We start from the raw sequence: 23,386 nt of genomic DNA, 5'->3' as shown, positions 1-23,386 counted from the left end.
CTTTGTCAATCTTGAAAGACAAAAGTAAAGATATAACATTAAGAAAAGACAAATGTATATTTAAGACAAGTGAAGATGAGTATTTAGGTCATGTGTTATCATGTGTTGAGGCCAAACCAAACCCTGCTTGGTTGATGGCATTATCATTAACAAAGCTCAAATGCTTGTTGTTAGGATTATATCAGTTTTACTCTACGTTTTCGAAGACTATGATGAAATAACTAATAATAATATTAAAATTAATTTTGTTCTCAATCAATTTGTATCAGTAAAAGTGTGGGAATGCTGGTGGAAATTTTTTTCTGGATCAACATATATTCTGGAAGTCTCTACATATATGTGAGGGAATATTTGATTTTTCCAACGTATAATGTTTGCAAGGCATTCTGGGTAAGAAAAGGCAGCAGGAATCACATAAGTCACACCTCCCTGGACTTACCTTGTCTAGTTTTCAGAAATGTCTCTGTGTATTTGGTTTTCCTCTGTGGTGGCCGAGCTGGGGCTCAAATTCCACGGCTACCTCCATCTCTAAAATGGACCATCCTTCATTTGGAAATTGTGCTGTGTCAAATTTGTGTTTTGCGTCCTTTCCTGTTGAGGGTGATAGGTGCACCCACACAAGTGAGGAATTACTTTTATTGGGAAAGAGGTGAGAATGCTAGTTGGTAAACATTTTGTGGGTCTTCACAGATTCCAGAATATTGCCTCACCGAAATGTAATGAGAATGCACAATTTTAGCCAAAGCATTAGTTTGCAGAGCATTCTGTATAAGAAAATGTAGTGGGACCCACACAAGACAAACCATCCTAGACTCCCCTAGGTACCTAGATTTCGGAAATGTTTATGTTTCATAGATTTCTCTGGCAGTTTAAACCCAGTTTAAAAACTTGAAGCTACTTACATCTCCAACATGGGTAATTTATCATTGAGAAAACTTGTGTTTTTGGGCCATTCCTGTCATGGATGATAGGCTCCTCCACAATGGTGGGGTACCTCTTTTATCAGGAGAAGTATGGGAACTTATAATAGTATAATATTTGGTATTATCTGTATAAAGTGGATTATTAGTCAGGTGGATAGATCTCCACCACAAGCAAAATCGTTAGTTAGTTAGTTAGGCAGGCTACATATAACTTTTTTGAATCACCTTTTGTGGAACATATGGTACAAATTCGACCTTACCAATGAATTATATTTGTAGTAAATATTTTTAAAAGTCCAATAAATAACTTGTTATCTGGTTCCTAGGCAGAGGAAACTATTTAATTTTAACATTAACTCCCAATGCTTTCCCATGGAACAGCTAACCCTGCTTCAGACAATATTGCTTGTACTCCTTTTTATTGTAGGAACATGTTTTACTTTAAATCGTAACATGTCCTGCTCTTACATACCATGCATCCTGCCTTGAGGGTACTTAAGGCTAACTTAGGAGTGACTTAATAATGATTATAAGGAGTGTAGGCCTGTCAAAAGGGGTCCATTTGCTGTTTAATCCTGCACAGCGAGGCTGTTGGTGGCAGGCCTGCAGTCATGTTTTGCATAGCCACTATAGTGGTGTCACAATATTTGCTGCAGTCCACTACTGACATTTGACTTACAGGCCATGGGTACACTTCACACCATATACTAGGGACTTACTGGTAAGGTAAATATGCCCATGAGGAATATAGTCAAATTTAACATGGTTTAGGGGCAGAAAAGATACATTGGGCAATGGACAGCAGTTGCCAAAACACATTCCAAAAACCAGCAATGAAATCTACCACAATAAATAGGGGAGACCATGCAAAAACAGGCATCATCCTACATTACCCATTAAATTTATCTCCTTGTTTTGCTTCTAAATGTAAGCCAGTGTGCAAGAAGGAACATATTTTACAAAATACTTTCTGAATCACACAAACATGACAGTAAGAGTAACCCACATTTAAAGTACAAATAACCACTATTCCTAAGCTCAGTATATTTGGCACATTTCGAAAATATACAGCTTTCATTCATACCATTTTTCATTCATTAAATGTTAAAATATGAATTGAAGCAGAGTCTATACCCAATGAAAAATCATTATAAGCTAAATGTCAGTTGTTGGCACTTAGGGGCCGATTCCGATTTGGTAAAATCCCTTACAAATAGCCGTATGGAGCATATTTCCCGCACAAATCGTACCCTTAAACGTCCCCGTACGTACGATGAAGTACGATTCGGACCCAAGGCAGATCTCCGTACGAATCGTACGAAAGACCATACGACTTAAAAATCCGTACGAATCACATTTGGAACACGCAGTATGCGACGTCCGTACGGATCGAAGCAGCATTTTCCGATCCAGCACATACGATTCGTCTCGTGAACAATCCATATGACTCTTTTTTTACGGGAGCTCAAAATGTCCAGAAAAGCAGATTTCGACTCGAACCGTGTACGAAACGGACCCACCCCCGGGTACGGTGCGTACACCCCATTACTGCAGAGGTACGGTACGTAGGGGTACGGTGCGTACACCCCATGATTGCAGGGGTATGGTGCGTACATCCCATGATTGCAGGGGTATGGTGCGTAGGGGTACGGTGCGTACACCCCATGATTGCAGGGGTACGGTGCGTAGGGGTACGGTACGTACACCCCATGATTGCAGAGGTACGGTGCGTATATGATTTTTTGGCTCTCCGTACGAATCGCTCATACACAACGTTTTCCGTACGAATCGCGTTCTCATTCCTCGGTCGGGATCGTACGAGTCGGGTCGTACAGAATGTTTACGATTCGTAAGGGTTACTGTGAGGGTCCGTGTCGTATTGATTTTCCCTTGGTTTTCGTACAGTTCTCAACGATTCGGTCGTATATTTTTCAAACGAATCGTACTACGCGATTCGGACAGAATTGTACGAGTCGTACGGAAAGGGCTACGGATTCGATTCGGTTGTACGATTGGTTTACCGAATCGGAATCAGCCCCTTAGTATCTTCTGCCTTTGGACAACCAACAATCGCTTTATATCCCTACCACTGTGACAAATGTAACGGTATATTACTTTTGTAAATAGACCATCAGGTAAAATATTACAAATGAAAATGTTACTACCTATTTCTTATTACTTATTTTCACATTTTTTTTTCAAATAATAGTTAGATCAAAAACCAATGAGTGATCTAGACAAATTACCCTTTTCTCAATCTAGAATTCTGTCTACTTTCCAGAAATGTTTAGCATTCAAGGTTCAACAGCTGCTTTTACCACAAACTGCAAGTAGGCAGAAAAGACAATGAATAAGGAAACTGACTACCAATTTGAGAAATGTGATAAAAGAAAATACATATTTTTTACAACAAAAAAAACCCTGTGCTTGTTCCTGAAAGCTGTGAGGATTGTCACAACCTTGGTGCTTCTTTAAGAAAAAACAAAACGTATGCTTTCTTGCACAGTACGTTTTTCAAATTTTTCCAAAGTTCTCCACTAGAAAGTTGGTATATTTTGGCTATATTCACGGTTACCTCTGGCCAAATCCACAAACACTTGGTACCTTTGTAACATGAGGCGGGAAAAGGATGCACATGTGATCTGATTACTTTTTGTGGAAAAAAGTGATGAAGTCATAAGCATCAAAAACATTTAAAAAAAAGGCTCTGAGTGGTGGTGGAAAACCCTCAGCAGTAAGGAGTTACAAACGTTACATTAAATTATAGCTAGTGAGGCAAAGCTAGCCATTTCATAATGATTTTATTGTTGGTTCTTCTATCAAGGTGAATTTGTTGGTTCTGCTCTGGATCTTAGGGAAATAAGAACTCATCCTGGCATGCTTCCTTGCTTCATGTTGTTTATTGATTCCTGGATATCTTTTTTCTGTGCAAAAGATATAGCTATTGGCTTTCCTACTAATGCTTGCCTTCATTTAAAGAGGAGTGGGATGGAGGAGCATTGCCCATGATTCTACTTAGCCGTGGCTGCTATCGCAATAACTACTTTGACAGCCAATGACTATGAGCCAGCGTTGTAACACAAAATGATGGGTCCTCCTGCAGAAAGTGACGAGGGGCCCTCAGTCTCCCATATCTCACAAATATTCATTGGCCTTGGGCTGAATGGGACCCTATTGAAGGGTTGTGGCTCTTGGAGGGATATGGGGCCCCATGTACCACAGAGGCTGCGAGGGCCTGTGTTATGTCCCTGCTATGAGCCAAACACTGAACGCAGGGCCCTCAACAACTGTATACGTCTCTTCTTTATTTCAAAGCCTTTAACTGGTCCACAGATAGTAGAGCCTTACCCAAGAGCTGCTTAGGCACGAGCCATCTATTCTGGTCGAGGAGCGCCCGCTGGCACACAAAAGTGGCTGCAGGTGCTTGACCACCTTGTCATTACCATACTTAGCATCATGCCAAGGAAAACTATTTGAATGTAGTACCTGTCTTAAGGGTCAGTTCAGAGTGATAGAAGTAGTGGTACAGAACTACACTACTAATCAAGCCGGACTTCAATTTTTCCACTGATATCATTCACTGAGAGAAGCAGTGGAACTAGGCTACTGGTGGCACAACTCAGGGGAGTAACGGAGGCCCCACAGCACCTGCTGTGTGTGGGGGACATCATTCACCTCAAAAGGGGCACCCTTGGGCTGACCAGCTGCAAAGAAATAAAGCACTCAGAAGCAGCACAAGGCAGCTTGGGAATAGGTAATGGGGGTCCCCCTCACCTTACTTTGCAGGGGGGCCCCAGAGGTTTTGTTACCCCACTGATACAACTAATAACCGCAGAATAAGTGGAGTGTGATTGTCTTTAACTTCTAACGGTGTGGGCTGGAGATGAATGCAGTGACCTATAAAAAAACAGAAGGCAGTAACTAGTAAATACAGGTCAGATAACTCAAAGCCCCCTGCCAACATTTTGGCACCTTTACAATATTTCAAGTTTTTTCCAGCTTAATCTGTGTTTAGATTCAAAAACACTGAGGAGGAGACCCAAATAGTTCCAGGTCCCAAAACAATTACACCAATTCTTAATTCGAGCAGCTGGTTGCTGGTGGGGTCCACCGGACCTCATTTTTGGGGATGAGCACCTATGTTAATTCAACATACTTTGGTCCAGAAAACTAGAAAGAAAAAGACAGAAGGAGGAAAGAAGAAAGAAGGAAAACAATGACAAAGGGAGAAAGCAGGGATGAAAAAGAACCAACAAAATTGTCTGAAAGGGACGGGGAGTGAGTGGTTGATGGTGGACCAAAGAGACACCAAGACAACGCAGCTTTGGCATTTCGTACCCCGACCTTTGACAGCTTAATCACTGAATAAGACATTTTTGTAACCAAGGAGCCATTTCTAAAAAACTCAACAGTAAATAAGTTTTTCATTTTTGTACACCACTAAGAGAGGCTACTGCAGATTAGTGGGGTTTCCACAATTCAGCAGCACAATACCAGAATTCCCTTTGCCGAGGACAGACAATGCACGGGCGCAGTGCTACAAAACTCTCTGGGTAGGGAATAGCTTTATTTAGCAATGAAATAAAAGGGTTTCCTATACATTAAGTTCTCATGTCGAGAACACAATGCGGTCCCGTGATAGTAATTGACCCAAAATTTATTGTTTGAATTCCATCATCCCACATATTTTCAAATGCAAATTGCACTGTGGGAGAAAGACTACAGTGCTGACAGAGGTACCCAATAACCCAACCACTGTTGGTATGTAGAACTCCCCTTGCTGATACACTGAAGCTGACAGAAGAAGAGGACAGTGAAGACGGAATCCACGCACTCAATCCCGGAAGACACGCCGACTGCACAAGATCTTCACCGAACACCACCCATGGACAGTTCTTGTGCAGACCCTGCCACAGATCCTTCACCATCGACAAAGCTCCCACAACCGGCGAAGGCCCGCCTGATGCATGCACCGCAGAAGACCTGACTTTCATTCTCCTCAACGTGTTCTCCCAGCATCGACATGCCATAGAAATCTATGACCTGATCGTCACCCTCTCGCCCGATGTCGCCTTCATCATGGAAACCTGGACCAACACCTCCTCCAGTCAAGACATCGCCACTGCCATCCCCGACGGCTACATGATCCAGAGAAAAGACTGCCCCACCGCCCAGGAGGAGGACTCGCAATCACACAAGACCCCCCTCCGACTCTCCCCATCCAGCACGAGTGACCCCCCACTCCAACACAGAGCACCTCCATTTCCAGATCTGGACCATCCCCAGGACCACACTATGCGTCACCCTCATCTACAGACCACCAATACTTCATGCACAGCCCGCAACTACTATCGCCGAGCTCATCGCACCCCAGGCCATTACCTCCATGGACTAAATTCCACTCAGAAACCTGAACTTCCACCTCCACAACGGCAACAACCCAGACTCCACCAATCTCCTCGACAACCTCGCTAACCTCGGACTGAAGCAGCTGGTCAACACGTCCACCCACAGAGCTGGACACACACTCGACCCCATCTTCGCGGGAGGGACAAACATCCGTTTTAGCCACACCATCGAGCTCATCTGGACAGACCACCAATGCAACCATTTCACCTTCAACCCCACCACCACACCCAAGCCCGCCCTTCGCCCGCCACAACGGAATTGGAGCAAGGTCACAGAGGAATACCTAATCACCACACTCCACCAAAACCCACCCGGCACCACCACCAACACCAACGCTGCAGCCATAGGTTTTCGCCGCTGGATCTCCTGCTGCATCGACAAGCTCTCTCCCCTCCGCCACCCCAACAAACAATGCCCTCTGAAGTCCGCCTGGTTCACCACAGAACTACAAGAAGCCAGACTCGCCTGCAGACTCCTAGAGAAAAACTGGCAAAATCAGAAATCCTCAGAAGCACAGAACAACCACAGGAGCGGAAGGAAGGAATCCCACCAGCAGATAAGAGATATCAAACGGACCTTCATAAGATACAAAATCCAGACCAACGCAACCAACGCCAAGGAACTGTTCAACATCATACAGCAGTTCGCAAAACCCGCCAGCGAAGCCACGAACATTGCACCTTCCCAGGAACTCTGCAACAAACTCAGCTCCTACTTCCATCTGAAGATCAAGGTCCTCTACGACAGCTTCAGCGAACCAGCACTGGACAGCACCTCCCCACCCACCGCCATCGATAAGCCTACCATCATGACCTGGATCCCGCCACCGTCGAACACATCACTGCGACCATGAAGAAAGCCCACTCTGAAGCCCCTTTAGACCCCTGCCCACCTCACAAATTCCACAGGGTCTCCACGCCATCGGACCCGAACTAGGACAGACCATCAATGCCTCCTTCAGATCCGGAATCTGCCCGGACAACTTGAATCGGGCGGAGGTTAAACCCCTCCTCAAGAAGCCGACCCTACGTACCTGAAGAACTACCAGCCCATCTCTCTCCTCCCCTTCGTGGGGAAAGTCACTGAGAGACTCTTAAAAGCCCAGCTGAATGCCTTCATCGAAGAAAACTCCATCCTAGACGCTTCCCAGTCTGGATTCTACAGCAACCACAGCACCAAGACCACCCTCCTCGCCACCACCTTTGACATCCACATTCTACTCGACCAGGGGCACACCACGGCCCTCATACTTCTAGACCACTCAGCAGCCTTCAACACCATCGCACACTCGCAGCCAGACTTCACAACACGGGGTACAAGGAACCGCCGTCGACTGGATCCAATCCTTCCTCACCGGTAGAACCCAGAGGATCAGACTCCCTTCCTTCCTCTCCAAACCCACTAATATAAACTGCGGAGTACCCCAAGGATCATCACTTAGCCCCACGCTTTTCTACATCTACATGGCCCCCCTTGTTGCCATTGTCAGATTGCATGGGCTCAGCATTGTATTGTACGCTGATGACACCCAGCTCATCCTCTCACTCACAAAGAACCCCGAAGACACTAGGCTCTGCTTCCAGCAGGGAATGAAGAACATGGCAGCCTGGATGAAAGACAGCTGCTTGAAGCTCAACTCAGAGAAGACCGAGGTCCTCATCCTCGGGTCCTGCACCTCCGCCTGGGACAACACCTGGTGGCCCCCTGGCCCTCGGGAACCCACCCACCCCCATGGACCACGCACAACACCTCGGCATCATTCTTGACTCCTCCCTATTAGTGAACCACCAGATCAATGCCTCCATTAGCTTCAATTGCCTGCGCATCCTCCGCAAGACCTTCAAATGGATCACGTCGACTGCAGAAGGACCGTCGCCCAGGCGCTCATAACCAGCAGACTGGACTATGGCAATGTCTTCTACGCCAGCATCAACAGTACTCTTCTACACAAACTACAAACCATCCAGAACGCCGCAGCAAGACTTGTCCTAGGGACCCCGCATCCACTGGCTCCCCGTCAAAAAGAGGGTCACCTTCAAGCTACTCATCCTTGCCTACAAATCCCTCTACAACATTGGACCCAAGTGCCTCAATGAGAGAGTATCTTTCCACGTACCCAAGAGGAATCTCCGCTCTGCCGACCTCGCCCTGGCGGAGGTCACCCCCCATCCGCAGAAACAGAACGGTTGGGAGAGCCTTCTCCTACATCGCAGCCAAGACCTGGAACCCGCTCCCTCTGAACATCAGATGCTCCCTGAACGCATTCAGAAGGGACCTCAAGATCTGGCTCTTCTACTGATCCAGAGCCGCCCCCCACCCGCCACCCCTCCCTAGCACCTTGAGACCCTCATGGGTGAGTAGCGTGCTATACAAACCCCTGATTGATTGATTGATTGATTGATTGATTGAATGGGACAGCTGTCAACTCAGTTATCACTGTGCAGACAGAGGACTCCGGTCCCAGATGCGGAGCTGCAACGATAAAACGTAAAAGAACGTATTGTATCCGATCGTGTCCTCTGTGGTATGCAGAAAGGTCAGTTCCTTCTCTTGTGACACAATAAGAGCAAACGTTTCTCATTAGACTGCTGAGCAGCTTCAGACTGCCAATCCACACGCTGCTGTCCACAATGCAAAACAAAACACAAAACAAAGGCTGTGACGCATGGTATTTGTGTTATATCTTTTTTACTGATGCTGTTTTCCTTATTTAAAAAAAATATTTTTATCTTTTTTGTATTACTCATGCTTAATATTTGTATATTTGACACTTTTTGTTGTTTGTGCAGGTATCTGTTTATTGAAAGTTGTTTATCATTGCAAAAATTTAATAAAGAATTGAAATACAAAAAAAACAAATAAGACTTCTCTGTGGCGAGTTCAGTACCAGCTTCGGGAGGGGCTTGCCAGTCCCCAGGAGTTAGTCCTCTGTACCACCCCACAGGAGGCCGCCAGGAGAGTCTGAAACTCAGGCACGTAAAACGACTTCTGGAGCCGCCGCACCTGTGCACATGCATTATGCAGGAGTCAACCTTCTTGCGCAGGGCAATTTGGGAATTCGTTTCCATTAGTGTGTCATGGAACTGGGTTAAGTGTGTTTTTGTGTCCCACATTTCTAAGACGGAACGAAATCTAAATGCTTTAAAAAAGATGTCGAAGTGGTATAATGTGTTTTTGGGAGGCTTGTGTGCTTTCCTAGCAAAAATAAATATTTTGAAATGTGTAGTAGGATGGATAAGCTCGGCGCTCCCTGAATGGATGGTCGCAGGAGGAAGCATTGCTGCTGATGACGCATGCAAGGGGAAAATGGATGCTATAGTTCTACCGGAAGCCACGAGCCAGGCTAGCCAACAAAGAATCAACCTTTACTGCTGCCGGAAATTCATTAGAAAAGCGTTGCTGGGGATATTTTTTAGCCAGGAATCTAGGAAACCCAAGTTCTATGTCCTGCCATTCTTTAGATAAAAGCCCACACATGGCCTTATGGGTTGTCCACTTTCTGGCTCCTTCTGCCGGTATTCAGTAAAGACATCCCCCGCCTCTTCTTCAGTACCAGTATTGGGGAAGGGTAGACTTTTTCTGACAAGGGCCAGAATCTCCTTTAGGTCTGTGCCCCGAATTCCTGACTATTACACAAATGCTGGCAGTCTGGGATGGGGTGTGACTTTGGGGGACCTTTCGGCCCAGTGGTTGTTGATAATTCCAGAGTTGATGAAATCCTCAAATTGGAAAGAGCTGGTGGCTGTGCTCTAGGGCCTGCCAACCTTTGCTCCCCACATTTGCCACTCTACCGCACAGATCAGAACTGACAACCAGTTGTTGAGGGCTTATATCAACCATCTGGGGGGTGGGGGTTACCCATTCTCTGCATCTGGCTGCTCTGGTGAAGCAGATAGGCTCATGTGCTGCGGAGAACTTGCTGTCTCTGGGCATGCAGAACTTTTGAGCCGCAACTTTCCCTCCTCTGCCACCCTAAGTCTGTCTGCCCTCACATTTCGAGAGATCGCATGGAGGTTCGGCACTCTATGGCTCAACCTTTTTGCATTTAACAAAATATCCTTCTTCTCAACTTCTGCTCGATTTTTGCATCTCAGAAAGCATGGGCGGTGGATGCAAAGAGTGTGCAGTGGCATCCGGGTCTCTTGTATGCCTTTCCCCCTTTTCTCCTCATTGTCAAGGTCCTCTTGGAGATCTTTTGGGAGGGGGTAGAAGTGTTTCTGGGGGTTCCCTGTTGGAAGAAACACCCATGATTCCCTTGGCTAGTCATGTTACAAACTGAGTTTCTGGTTGGCAGAGTAAGCACCCTGTCCAAGCAGGAACAACAGTCCTAGTCAGGGTAAGTCACATACACACTTTAAATTAACCTGTGCTCACCCTGTGGTAGCTTTGTACAGAGCAGTCAGGCTGAACTTAAGAGACAATGTGTTGAGTATTTGTACAGTACAACAGTAAATCAGTAAAAACACAATAAAAAGACTTCACACTAGTTTAGAAAAATAAAGTTCGAATTATTAATAAAAAAAAACCCAAAACAACTAAATCCAATCAGTAGAAATCAAGACATTAATTTTTTAAAGATGAAATGCAAAAATAGTGCTTTGAAGAAAATAGCGCCTTAAGAGTTAATTGGGCATGCTGGAAAGTGACAAAGTGAAGAGTTCAGACCTTCCACAATGGAGCACATGCAGGGTACAAGACCCACGCAGGGCTCGATAACCAAAAGTACTTTGACCCTTGGTCGCAAATAACGAGATGTGGGGTGCAGCCGAGTGATGCGCCAATGTCAGTCCCGCAGTGGATATGTGTTAATTTCCTCCACACACCAATAGTGATGCGCCGGTTACTAAAGATAAAGCATTGGTTCTATGATGCGTTGATTCCGTAGCTGATGCACTGGGTTTCTCCATGCTGTTGAAGGGATGCATTGATCATCCTTCAGCAGTTGCCGCAATTCAGTGGTTTCGAAGCAAGTGCGTTGCACTGCTTCTGTTCCCACTTAGACAGCGATTCTGTTCGTCGCAGCAGAGGATGCATCATTCCCACTAGAGCAAGCACCTAGAGTTGCTTCCAATGACCCTGGCACAGGAGCAAGGTTAAAGACTTGGATGTCCTTGAGTCTTTGGCAACAGGAGGCTAGTCTGCTATCCCATTGAGACACTCCAGGACAGTCAGAGGGAGAAGGCAGGCAGCAGAGAGTACAGCAAGGCAGAAGTCTTTTATAGCAGCAGTCCAGCAAGCAGAAATCCTTAGCACAGCAGTCCTTCCTTTTATCAAAGGGGTTTCAAGTCCACAAACGTACTGAGTTGGTAGGGTCAGAGGTCCAGTACATATACCCAGTTGTGCCTTTGCAGTGGGGTTGACTACAAAGAAGAGTATTTGAAGTGTACAGAGGTCCCTTCATCCTACCCTTGCTCCAGAGTAGCGGTGGGTTGTGATCTCTGCTTTGCAAGCAGAGTATGCAGAGTTTTGCTACTTGGCCCTAGCCTTCAAGCACTGAGTTCAGCAAAATAACTCTGCCTTCCACCGGTGGAGCGGAGTATACTGGCAAGCGCCGCTCACCCCTCAAAACAGCTAAACAATGACTCCATGCAGAGGGCTAGCCAAGCTTGCTCTACAACGGTATTAGCAACAGAAACCTCCACTCAGCTAGTGTAAATCAATAGGATCTGAGGTGCTGCAGAGTGCGCATTCAGAGAGGTTCCAGGCCCAGCCTTACATGGATGTGACACCTGTTGTTAACCGGGCACGCACAGTTGACTTACACAGACGGCAGCTCTTGGTTGTTTTTCTTGATCTGCTACTCTTGCCCGGACAAGGTGGTGCCACAAGACCCTCACAGTACTCTATGTGGCAGGCATGCTGATGGACAGTGTGCGACGTGGAGGATATAGTAACACACAGACTCCCCTCAAGTGTGATGATGCAGACAGACAAATGAATTATGCTTTGAGATATCCCAGCAGAATGAAGGAAGGGATCAGCATTTGGGGTGGGGCAGATTGCTTCCCCTTTAAGAGGCTAGTTTTCCATCTATGACGTCTGGGTGCTCCTGCAATATGGGTGTTTGATAACAAAGGATTAGGCAGACCTAGGAGAGAGTGTGAAAGGGAGAAGGACTAGAACCCCCCACCATACAATCGGTCCTCCCGCAGCCCTCTTACCCAGCGACAGCAGGTGGCAATGAGAAGGCGCTGCATACCACAGGACTGCAGGGGGTATCCAGCCAGCATGGCCCAGCCTTATCAGTTATCCCAATCACAATGTCGGTGACAGGGCTGAAAAAGCAATTCCACATAGTCACTCAGGTACGGGGTCTCGCATTGCAGATTCTGTACTCTGTAACCTGGTGTTTTGGTCTTGTGGCATCCCCTGGTGAGCTGCTGCAGTGCTGGCAGCTGATGAAGTGGTCCCTAGTTGAACTTGAGCTGAAGGATTTAGTTTGGTGCATTGCCTGCTGCCAGTGTGGATGCGCAGAGATATAGTTGTCCTTGCATTGGAGGTTGCCATGAGTGCTGTAGATGACTGCTCCGTGCATGGCATGTCAGTAGTATGTGAAGTTTAAATAAATGGAATGGAGTTTAAGGGACAGATATGTGCTGTTTGGCTGCTTTGTCAGGTGAGGTTCAATGTTTACTATCTAGTCGCTTTGCTTTGCCCTATGAGGCAGGGAGGAAGCCACACAGACAGACCCTCACTTGTTTTTAGTGGCTGAGCAATACTCCGCCTCTCTCAGATCTCTGAGGAATTCAGCAGAGTTTTTCACTATCTTTGCAGAATTTCACAAAGTGGAACTCTGCCAGCTCTGCCCAGGCCTACTCTAGACTCAATACAGGGGTGTTTCAGCCCCTTGAGTGGGGTCAGAGCATAGCCTATTCAGGTGTAAGTGTGAGGCTGTTCCAAAACCCCTCCTGCCTTCCAGGAAGATGCAAAAAGTTACACCCAGCCTTCCTTTGTGTGGGTCTGTCTAGATGAAATATCAAAGTGAAATGTCACCAACCCACCAACCCAGCCAGTGATCAGAGACAGGCAGCAGACACCAGAGTTAAGAGCAGGAAACTGTTCAACTTTCTAAAAGTGGCATTTTCAGGATAGTGACTACAAATCCAATTTCACCATTAAAGAGTATTTGTCATTACCATTCCAGAGATACTAAGGATGACATCGCTATCTTCTCTCAATTATGAATTACAGTTTATTAAGTGTAATAAACAATTCGCAATGTTAACCCATCAGACGGTTAGGCCTCTCAGTAGTGAAAAATGAGTTTAAGAAGTTTTCGCTACCATGGCTGCTAAGGACCTATCGACTTATATGTAATAAAAGGGGGGTTTTAAGCTTGATAAAGAATTTTAAATGCCAAGTGGAAGTGGCAATGTCAACTGCACACACAGGCTCTGCAATGGCAGGCCCGAGACATGTTAAAAGTGCAACTTGTGTGGCTGGCACAATCAGTGATGCTGGCCAACTAGTAGAATTTACTTTACAGGCCCTGGGCACATGCAGCGCACTGTACTAGAGACTTACAGGTAAATTACATTTGCCAATTGTGAATACATAAAACAAACCATGTTTTAGGGGTGTAGCTTGTGCAAAGTCAAAGTCAAAGTCAAAAGATTTTATTTGTTTTGGTACTCTATTGAGGACCACACATTTGTTTAAAATTTACACACAGTTATTTATACAATTTAATACATTTTCAATGAAATTTTTAAAAATTTATAAATTTTATAGCAAACAAATTCATTCGGCGGCCTTTTGCATATTGATAGCAAATCTTTAGCATTAACAATCCTACATGTCCGATAGATGGGATCAAGACACGTTAACCGAGCATTTACCACTTTGTTGTTTGGGCATATAAATAAGAGGTGCTCAAGATTCTGTGTACCCCCCTGGCAGAGAGTACATTGCGAGGAACTATCTATTCTCCAGGTAGAGGTAAAGGTTAGCACGGGTAGTATATCCATACGCAACATCATAATTGCCCGCCTTGCACCGTGTTTGAGAGAAGGTGTAGCTTGTGCACTTAATCATTGGTTGGTAGTGATAACATGCTCAGAGTCCGAGGGCCAGCAAAAAGAATCAGCAAAAAAGAAGAAGTTAGCAGGTAAAGAGTCCAGGGGAAGATCACCCTAAGGATGCCAGGTCTAACAGTCCACCTGGTGGCTCAGCCCGCTTAGTTATTTCCCCTGATCCTCACTCCCATCCACAACCCATTCTTCTAGAGTTGTCTCTGCAGCACCTCTGCCTGGAGGTATGGAGGTTACAAGGCAGCAGCTTATCTCCTAAAGTTGCTCTCTAGAGATTGCTGGTTCTATTCAGCATTCCTGAAAAACTAGTACGCTTAGGGTATATGAAAGGTATTGGGGAATTTTTCCTTTCTGATGTTCAGCCAGGGGTTGTCATCCATTAATGTGTGAAGGGGGAATATTCTAGATTTCCTTTGGGATGTTCTTTTGTTGGGGCTCTCAGTTTCTACCCTCCATAGACAATTGGTGACTATTAAAGCATTTAGAGGTCCATTTCTGTTGCTGTTGGATCTTCTAGTTTCCACCTTAAGAGGAACATCCCTTTAGTTCTGACCTGCCCGAAGCGTACTCCCTTTGAGCCTCTCCCTTCTGTCTCTCTAAGATTTCTAACTTTGAAAGTGTTCTTCCTGGTGCTGCTATAGTGGGAAGATGGCTGGGGAGATCAGAGCTCTCCTTTTTCACAAACTGTTCTTCAGATTATTTCAAGGCAAAGTGGTTTTTGTCCAGATACTGCTTCATGCTTAATGTATCCTCAGTCTTTCACACTTCTTGGGATTTGATTCTTTCTGATCCCCCCCCACTTCCTTCATTAGAGCAGGAAATGTCATGGCATACTCTGAGTTTAGTCAGGGCCTTAATTATTTATTTAGAAAAGACTACTCCTTTCGGAAAATTTGACTTTTGGTTTCTGTTCTTTGGAATTGGTAAAAAGTACAGAGTGTTGCATTTAACATTGGAGTAGACATCAATTTCCTTGCCAGTTTCTGGCTTGGGTGCACGCTCATTCTGTTAGGACTGTGGAGAGGAAGACAGATGAGGTTGGTAATGATTCAGTTACTTACCACTGACCTTCTGTCCCAATCTCTGTCCCAACCCTCTATCACTTTAAACAGGACAGTGTCCCTTGACAAAGGAAGATTATTGAATAAATAAATATAGGCTAAATAGACACTATATTCTTTGTCCAGCCGGACAGATTTATTTTCTAGTAAACAGTTTTCAAGAATTTTTAAAAAGTGATAACAGCAGGACACCAGCCGATGTCAAACTGACACACTAAAAAAAAAGACAAACAAGACAACTCAACATTCTGTGTAGTCAATTCACAGTCAGACGATAGTAATTGCACACTATTGCTGGCATCAAATAATACATTTCATATACATATAGTGTGACACAGTCAACGACGTTTCGAACCTATGAGTTAATAAAGGTTCATCCTCAGGACTTTAAATATATGCCTTCTACTTTTATAAAGTTGTAAAAAGTCACAATTAACTTTCTCAACCCCTGCAAGGATGGCACAGATGACAATAGCCTGAGTGTTTAGGAACTACAAATTAAGCAGCAGTACAGCCTCCGCAGTTTGAGGATTTGCTGAAATAAACGGAGACGGGCCGACAATGCGATCCGCGTCTACGGGTGAGAATCACCCTCTACCACAGCATGCAGATACAGTTCAAAATTGTGACATTCAGTAGTCACTAGTCACATCTTCCCTGAGGACCTCAGCTCCACACCTTGCTGACATCACTGCCAGTGCGTCACCAAATCTTCAAAGGGGAGCCCCTTCCTGTGCTGGCTTCTGAGGTCTGGGCTCCCTCCTTTCTACAGTGGGCTTGGTCAGGCCCATCTCTGGTACGGTGTAACACCTGATTGTTTGATGCAGGTCCCTCAGCCTCACCCCATTCCTCCATAGAAGATGAATGAAGCACTGTTAATTGCTCTCTTTGTGTGGGAAAGCCTGTGTTCCTGCTGCTGGAGAGAGAATGTAAGTAACCTGGCACAGCAGGGTGACAAAAGGCCTGGGCTCTGATCTTGAGCTGAGGCAGAGAAATATGATAACTCTGGATGACCCATAAGTTGTATAAATATCTATGTGGAACATGATTTTCTCACACAGGTTGCACCCCATTTCAATACATAACTGGTCGCTGTAGACAAAAGTGAAACAAAACTGCACTCTAAGACAGTTTTCTCCCTATGCGTATAATGAAGTATCACTACAGACAAAACAGTAAATCTCACTGACTTTCCCTATTAGTGTACACTAACACTGTAAGCCCCAGTGCTTAATTTGAACAGGTGCTTTCAGGTGCTTAGCACCAACACTTCTTTCACAGGGCTGGGGCTACTATTTCTGACCCTGCAGGTGGTGGCCTCAATATTAATTGTTCAAATTCAAAATAAAAAGAATAACATACATTTCATGGTGACTGGCTGGTGAATATTCATTTACAGGCCAGCATACGCCTGTCCAGGCAGGCATGATTGTGTATCACCACGTTAGTGATGATGTCATCATGCCGCTCACCAATCCAAGAAGTCATCGACAAACTATGGCTTGCATGCTATTCCCCGAGTCTGCTGCACCCTACCACTGCCTGAACCTAAGCCTCCCATTGGATAATTGTAGATGGGGCTGGCTCATGACGGAGTTGAGGCAAGGAAGCTGCGAGAGCGCATTTGGAACTAGGGAGTGAGGGCTCTTGAGGAAGAATAAACAAAAGTAAGTGTGGACTTTCCACTTGCTGCGTAGCGAGAGTAGCATATCCTGCAGCCCTGCATTGCTGCTATCTGCAACGTGCTCGATGTGGCTGTGGACCAACACAACTTTTGTGCGCCATGGCGTCACCTGTAGAATCTGTGCGCTGCACCGCAGCATGGTAATTGCTGAGCGTGCGTGAGTCCAGTAGGCACCACAGCCATACTTACCGGCATTGACAGCATTACGGCTGGGGACAATGCCTGTGCTGTAGCAGTCAGGGTCACAGCAAGCTGAGCAGTGGATGCCGATGCTGTCGCCATCCCCGGACCTACTAATTACAGGCAGCACTAGCAGTGGCATCACCTGCTGTGCTCGAGCAGCCGTCTGTTCCGCAATAAACCCAGTCATACCGCACTGATTAATATATGCAAAAAAGCATTTTCATTTGTTGTACATTTTGTTTTTGCACTCAGTGTAGGTAAGAAAGTAAAACGCGCCATCTTCCACTTCTTTAGGAATGACAACAGGAAAACACAAAGTTCAAAATAGCAGGGACATGTACAGGCTGATGACAGGGGTCACAGGCAGCAGCAGTGTTATAGATGAGAGAGGGAACAGGAGTAAAGAGGAGAAATAAACAACAAGAGAGGAGGGAGATAAGATGGAGCTAAGTAGGAGAAAAGGAGACTAAATCAGACACAAAGAGAAAGCAGCCATTCTGTGAGGAAGAGAGCATTAAGAAGAGAGAAGATAGAATGAAAGGATGGAGAGGACAGGACAGAGGAAAAAAAGCAGACAAATGATAAAACGGAGACATAGCTAATCACTGCTAGAAGAGTGACAGTAAAGAGCCAAGATCGAGGGGAGAGAGAGCAGAGCATGAATAAAAGTGAAGAGGAAAAAGGGCTGGGCTAGAATAAATAGAGAGCACATCTGAAACACATGGAATAAGGTAACACACCAGGTGTGACAAAGATGATAGAAAACAATTAGAGAGGTGAGAGGATAGACTCTTAGAGCAAAGATTTAGGGGACAGACAACAGATCAAGGTTAAAAGATAGAGACTTAGGCAGTGAGAGTGTTGAAAGTGGGGCTCACCGGAGGAAGAAGTGAGCTGTGGCCTCCTTGGCAAAATCTTCAGCACCGGCACTTCTTTTTTTACAAAGTAAGCACTGGTAACCCCCGACCCAGGTCAGTATCTAAATCTGAAGGGTCCCCTCTGCACCAGGCTACCCATGTACAGTAGTTTGACACGTGAGCACATGCATGTGCACGTGTTCACATGTAACCATCCAAGTGCCCCTTACCCTTGCTGCATCGCAGCAGCCTTATCCTAAAAGGAGTGCACTAGCAGTAAACTTGTGCAGTCCATAAGCCCATTCCATTGACGGTGCGTCACATTTTTTGACGCACCAGCAGCGTAATGGGCTTGCCCATATTTACAAAGCCACACAGTCACACTGCGTGACATATAATGACTTTGTAAATATTGGCCACTTTCATGCGTTATTCTGCATGAAAGGGGCATTCCATGGGTGTAGCTGTGGGTGTTCCCAGATTTACAACATTTTGTAAAACTGGGAATGTGTCAGAATCATATGCCTCTCAAGGGGAAGCCTAGGAATAGCAAAGGAGAAATACTTTTATTTCTCCTCGTTTTTTCCTCTGAAAGAGGAAAATGCATTTAATGATTATTTTTGTGCAGGAAGGTGTTCCTTCCTGCACAAAAGAAATCATCCCAGTAGCTTAGTCACCCTTGCAAAATGACGCAAGGGTGCCTGCTCTGGTACATGGCAGCCAGATTTGAGCCAGCGCAGGGGAAAGTACAGGCACGCATCCCGGTGCTTTGAAAATGATGCAGCACGGTGCAGCTAAATGGCTTGTGGGAACGTGCTGCATCCTTTTCTTGTAGATGAGGCCTTTCATTTTGTGAAGGTGCGCAGTTCTTTTAGTGACGTCCAGGGCCCTTCTGCGCGTACAGGCTACTTGACATGTGTGATTTTTCCTTCACTGACAGCACTATCACGGTAGCACTTTTCAAATGCTCTTACTTTGTAAAAAATATGTTGCAATAAGGTAGTTTTGATATTATTTGAAACGGTACATATTTATTTAATTTCACTCAAGATCAGAAAGTAATGAAGTTCTCGAATCACAGTTGTCATGTAAGATAATCGTTCACAAAGTCAAATTCAACCATCCTGGGAACTTAATGACTAGTCCAAAGAAAGGTAGCTTCAATTTTCCAAAGATGCCAACCTAAAACTTTGTACAGTATTTTAGTTTTGCCGAACGTTTCCTCTTGATGGAAATTCCTGCAGAAATGTTTTGCAGAAGGTAACCAAAAAAAGGTTTGCGAGACAATGGTCCTACAAAAAAATGTATTTTGTGCAGTAGTTATTATTGACCAACACCTACTTTTGCTGGATTCATTTTCAGACTTATTTTTTAATTTGAGTGACTTCACACAGCCTGAGAAGTTGCGCACACACCTTCACAATGTGTGTTGAGGAAAATATGTGGAACTTTTTACATGTATAATGCAAACATACTGTGTCTCAATTTGGCAAAATGCAGTACCTTTCTTTTTATAACAGGGACACTTATTTTGAAAGGACAACAATTAAGCTTTCAGAGAAGCTTGGGATGGGTATTTATGGTACAATTAAGAGTAAATGATTGTTCAATGAAAGCAGTACATTTCTCTGATTTCCAATTTCTAAGAGCAAAAAGTTTGTAAAAAAGGAATACACCACACCTCACCTTTAAGAGGGCCTACCTATGAGGGAATAGAGCAATGGGGGGGTTCTAGCTTCTGCATTTGATTTAGGCGCCTTGACGCCCACTGGGCTAAGTTTGCGCAATATAAGAACAGTTTCATTCATTAATTCAAAGAGCTTTCAAAGGTTAAGGGCCTGATTTAGATATTGGCAGACAGGTTACCCTATCCCGTCCTCCAAAATCAAATCTAAAGCCCATAGGATATTATGGGATATATTTTTGGGCGGGCGAGATATCCGTCCCCATTGTCACGGAGGTTCCCATCTGCCGATATCTAAATAAGGCCCTAAATTCCATTAAGCTCTGATTTCATGCATACACAACACCTGGCATAAAACACGTTGACACTGAATAACAAGGTAGACAAAGTCAATAGATCACACCTTTAAAACTGGAAGTTATTGGTTTTGCCAATGTTTGTTTGCATTGGACTGAACAAAATCCAAAATGGCTGCCATTGTCTAATGGCATAGGGAAGTGCATGAATAGCCATTTTGGAATGGTATTTCTGATAAAGAAAATGCAATCCAAGATGACTGCTGAAGTGTGTGCATGTGTGGTGAGTTACAGGCAGCCACTTTTGTCATTTTTAATTTACATTTTTAGAATATCCAACAGGCATTATCGATTGGAAAATTGAAAAAAAATACATATTGTGTGCAAAAGTCTGAAAAGTAAGAATCAGGTAACCTAGCAGCAGACTTAGCAGTAGTGTGAAGCGGGAAACAGCGTTTACAACGCAACTTTTACCACGCACTACCTTTACAACACAACTTTTACAACGCAAGTCGTTACAACGACTTGCGCTGGGGGGCGCTGTAGGATAGGGAATGGTTTAATTTACTATCTAAAACCTTCGCTACTATCCACGGGGACTGGTGTTGGAATAGTAAATTATAATATTCAATATCCAGCGCCCCCCAACTCAAGTCATTGTAACGACTTGCGTTGTAAAAGTTGCGTGGTAAGGGCATGCGTTGTAAAAGCATGCGTAGTAACGACATACATCCATGTGAAGCTATTGGGCAACTCTCAGAATAAACAAATGTTGAGAAAAATCGCAGGAAGGTAGAGGCAGGAGCAAAATGTAATAAATGAAAAATCATGGGAAGGGGAAGGTGAGAAGCAAAATGTGGGGGAAGCCAGCAACCTAGTAGCAGTGTGCTGCTACAGAGCCCTTGCAGAAAAAGTAATGTAAAATAAGTGAAGGAAGTGGTGTAGAGCAACCAACTGTAAATCAAGTGGTCCAGAAGCAGTGGTGGGGAGCAGCCAACAGGAAATCATGCAGCTAGGCAGCAGTGTGCAGCTGCCTCATCCTCAGAGAAAAACAATGAGAAGAAAATATTTTAAATCAACTGGGATGCAGTAAAAGAGCAACATGAGTAAGAGTTGGGACAAGTAAGTGGTTCATGAAGGGGGAAACATGTGAACAGAAAAGCATGCATGGGAGAAAGAGGAAAAACAAATGTACTCACACAGAGTGCTATAAGAAAAGTAGTTCTGTGTTTGTAAGCAGTGGAACACATCTAATCATAAACACTGTAAAACAGCTATGCTTCACTAAAGACAAACACAAGAAGCCAAGTAGACATACACAAGAAGAGCAAGGAAAGCCATTGAATATAAAGCAAGGAAATGAGACTGACTATAAAGGCAAACAATGACATCCAGTAGTCTTACCCTTTATGCTGGTCTCTCTCTGTCATTAATAAATCATCTGGAATGCACAATCAACTTAAGGAGACAAGTCATGATAAACAAGGTCTATGGTTTAGTTGAAGGTACATTTATTAAAGATATCAAAAAGGAAATACATCGTTAATAAACATTGAAGATCTAAAGAGTGCAGCACGGTCTAATTAGTTTGGGCTTGCCATAAAATGGAAAGGATCTCTGGAAAAGTTCAGTAAGGACATGAGCCACGACAACTCATGGGTTGTGTCCCATTGAGAAAGAGTCCAATATTGGCGCACACAATGTCTACGTCAGCCGGGAAAGACCAAGTAGGGTCTGCAAACGTTCCCGATAGAAGGATGCAGGAAAATCAAAGAGCAGTCTCTGGAGTATGTCAGAGAACCAGCCACACAGATACTGGCCACCTATCAAACCAAAGTATATACAATCTATCAGTTCCGGGATCACACCTCCTTGGTCACCTCATTGTGTCTGACCTCTCTGTCCATTGCTCAGTTTGTGTAAAATGATTGTCATACTGCATACAGGAAGACACATATTATAGAAAGAGGGGGTACTGATCACTTAATTTGTCATATCATCCGGTATACGTAAACCTCCAAACATTGATCCTTTACAAACAAGCACATGATTGAGGTCAAGAGGACAGTTTCCCATAGCAGACGTTCCCAAAGTATCAACTTTTGTGGTAATATTCCTTGTCAGGGAGTGAGAAATCTTCGAGTAAAACACAGTTTCGCTTCACACTGACAATTTAGGAAAACCTCCCATGAGTTTAAGACAAAGTACATAAGAAAAAAGACAGACCTATAGTAAGTTAATTTAAAATATGCAGCATATGACCCCTGACCCTGCTTGCTGGCTAGGTCACCCCCCTGCTCCCAAACAGCTCCACCGGCTACCTGTCCGCTCTTGCTTGAGCGCGAGTTCGCACCCGCTGTGTCCTATCTGCCGCTGCTTACCGCCTTGACCTTCTGCGTTGGTACTGCTCCTGTGTTTTTTTGTCTCCTTTGAATTTCTTGTGCCCCTATATTTTTTGTACATTTTGGCCTTTTCTGGCCAGCTCGTCTCCTCCCCACCCCCCTTCTCTCATTTCTGTACACCACTCTTTCCCGCTGCTGCCCCCTGCAGCCACGCCCCCTCCCAGCCCCGCTCCGCCTCCGAGCTGCTCCTCCCTTCCTCCCTGTGTTAAATGGCGGCCAGTGTGTGGCCGCGCTGCTGGCTCGCCAAAGGCAAACCCGTCTGCGCCCATCCACGCCTGGACCGCGCCCACCACCAGAACTCCTGGACCTCGCGCATTCCACAATGCCAGATTCCGGTACAACACCAACACCATCCACGATCTCAACACTGGCCGAGATGACCACTGCTTCCAGGCCGCCCCGAAACGCACCCACAGACCCTTCTCCTGCCACACCTGCAGCTTCACATGCGACAAAACCACCAAAACTCCTAGGACTGTACCCAACCACCTCCGCTGCATACTCCTCAACACCCGCTCCGCACGCAAACACGCCGTCGAGCTCTGGGACTTGCTCGACACCTCTGCCCCAGATGTTGCCTTCTTAACCAAAACCTGGTAGAATGACTCCTCGGCACCTGACATCGCCATAGCCATCCCAATCGCAGACCTCGCCAGCATCCACGCACTCGCCTCCACGGACTACATCCTCCTTGGGGACCTGAACTTCCACCTCGAGAACAACAACAACACCAACTCAACCACCTGATCGCCAAACTCGGCCTCCGACAACTCGTCACCGAACCCACCCATGCCGCCGGCCACACGCTCGACCCCGTCTTATCCACAAGCACCCACATCACGTTCAACCACACCACC

The sequence above is a fragment of the Lissotriton vulgaris genome, unplaced genomic scaffold (assembly GCF_964263255.1).
Source record: "Lissotriton vulgaris unplaced genomic scaffold, aLisVul1.2 SCAFFOLD_1111, whole genome shotgun sequence".
NCBI lineage: Eukaryota > Metazoa > Chordata > Amphibia > Caudata > Salamandridae > Lissotriton > Lissotriton vulgaris.
This window is presented reverse-complemented; position numbering follows the sequence as displayed.